Raw genomic sequence first — 2,811 nt, forward strand, 5'->3', positions numbered from 1 at the left:
GAAAAGCTTTAATCAAGGCGAACTATCAAGGGGTTCCCATTATAACCCAACCGCGTAAGGAACGCAAAATCCGGGAACATAACACTGATATGACGGAAACTAGGGCGGCAAGAGTGGAACAAAACACTAGGCGAGAGGCCGAGCCTTCCACCCTTAACCAAGTATATAGATGCATTAAGATAACAAGGCAATATAATGATATCCCAACAAGTAAATAAATGTTCCAACAATGAACGGTCTCCAATCTTCACCTGCAACTAGAAACGCTATAAGAGGGGCTGAGCAAAGCGGTAACATAGCCAATCAACGGTTTGCTAGGACATGGTGGGTTAGAGGTTTGACATGGCAATTTGGGAGGCATGATAAGCAAGTGGTAGGCATTGTAGCATAGGCATAGCAAAAGAGCGAGCATCTAGCAAAGCAAAGATAGTAGTGATTTCGAGGGTATGATCATCTTGCCTGCAAAGTTGTTAGAGTTGACTGGATCCTCGAAAGCAAACTCAACGGGCTCCTCATTAGAAAACTCGTCTCCTGGCTCTACCCAAACAAGACAAACAAGCAACAAGGACACAATCAACCACTTGCAAACTCAAACAACATGATGCAAAGATGATATGCTATGCGGGATGCAATATGTGATGCATATGCAAGATTTGGCAAGGAATGAATGAACCTGGCCTCAACATGGAAATCCAAGTATGCCACTAGAAATATGAGATGAAATCGCTTGAAAACGATATAAAGAACACCGGAATCGGAGTTACGGTTTGGAAATGGCAAGCGATTCAAATATGACCACGTTCTGCGATCTACAGCAAGTGGCCATCTAAATGCAACAAGATGAACATGCTACATCACCCAATCATGGCATAAAAATACATGACAGGGATGCATTCAAGAAGCTTAACAAAAGTCTAGCACTGAGCTACGGCCAATTCATCCATTAACAGGTTCAAACAAGCATGGCAAAAATGCATTTGACAAACATATTTCAGACTTAGTGAAATTAACACTTGTCTGGAATTTCAGATCAGATAGCACTCTTTGGAGCATGAAAACTATATTCTACAGGACCTGAACATGGCAAAGTAAAGCATGGCATGGAGCTACTCAAAGAGCTTAACAAAAGTCCCTTAGTGACCTTGAGCCAAAAGGGATCAGAAAATACAATTGCAAGCATGTGAACATGGCAAAAACATAATCAGTTCTCAGACTTAGTAAAAACTGGAACATGCTGAAACAGATATCAAGTAGGCATGTTTACGAGCTCGATGCACTCACTACAGAGCAAGTCATGACAATCTAAGCATACACCCATCAAGAATACACAAAATGCAAGCTAGACATGGCAAGAACAAGAACATAGCATGCACAGATCAACTACAACATCCTCGGCAAAATCGCTAACAAGGAGACAATCTGCCCAGATTCACGAAATAGCAAAAGTAGACCTTGATTGACTCAAGCTAGGGTGATCCATAATTGCAAACAAAGACATGGATGGATATAGCACTACAAGATTAACAAAACATCCTTACTGATCATCCTCAAAAGAGGCACGGATCACTAGGAAACAACATGAACATATGGCCATATGAGATAAACAGGTCAAGACTTAGTGGAAATGCTAAGTCCCTGAAATCAGCATTAGCAAATGCCTCACTTTGCAAGTTTGTGCTAGTCACCACACACATCACAAAAATACATGGGTTGCACCTCTGGAAAGATGGCAAAACTCTTAACAAAACATATGTAGAGCTCAGGGGCATATCATGCACACATTAATCATGGTAAAAATGACAAATATCTAAATGGAGCAGCAGATCTGACAATTAACTCAAGTAGCACTCTTCTAATAGCATTTTGGGCATCAAGATGAACTCAAATGAAAATGATGCAATGGAATTAAATGATGTGCTCTCTGAGACGAACATTTTGATATGCTATATGCCCAAAATGGAGCTACAGATGCAAAGTTACGATGCGATGAACAGGAGCAAATGAACTAGGGTTTCGGGGCAAAAGTCAACTCAAACGGGATCTCAGATCCAGATCTGGGGCACGTCTCCCGAAGTTCGCCGGAATCAGAGGTGGGCCGCCGGAGTTGAAGTCGGCCGGAGCAGGGAGGCGCTCTCGGGCTCGCCGGAGTGGGGAGGAGCTTGCCGGCGGGGTCGGCGTCGTGGAGGCGAGGTCCGACGGGGTCGGCGGCGGCCGGGTGTGCGGTGGAGCAATGAGGTGCGGCGGTGCCGGAGCGGCGCCTGAGCTTGGCCGGCGACCGGCGCCGGGGAAGATGAGCGTGGGGCGCTCGGGCGCGGCTGCGGGGAAGCCGGGCGGCGGGCGGAGGCAACGGGCCTCGGGGGGCCCTCCTGGGCCTCCCGGGCCGCGATGTGGGGCGACCGGCGGGCGAGTGGCGGAGCGCCACGTGGCAGCCGGAGACAGGTCGGGGGGAGCGAGGCGGACACGTCCGTCGGTGGTGACTCTATCCGGCGGCGCGCGATGCTGATTTGGATCTAGGGTTTTTCTCGGGGGAAGGAGAAGGAGATTTTCAGGGGTGGTCTTTAAATAGGCATAGAGGGAGCTAGGAGAGTCCAAATGAGGTGCGATTTTTGGCCACGCAATCGTGATCGAACACTCTAGGTGATGGAGAAGGTTTAGGTGGGTTTTGGGCCAACTTGGAGGGGTGTTGGGCTGCAACACACACGAGGCCTTTTCGGTCCCTCGGTTAACCGTTGGAGCATCCAACGAAGTCCAAATGGTACGAAACTTGACAGGCGGTCTACCGATAGTAAACCAAGGCCGCTTGGCAAGTCT

This window comes from Triticum dicoccoides, chromosome 7A (genome assembly GCF_002162155.2).
Source record: "Triticum dicoccoides isolate Atlit2015 ecotype Zavitan chromosome 7A, WEW_v2.0, whole genome shotgun sequence".
In the NCBI taxonomy this organism is placed as follows: domain Eukaryota; kingdom Viridiplantae; phylum Streptophyta; class Magnoliopsida; order Poales; family Poaceae; genus Triticum; species Triticum dicoccoides.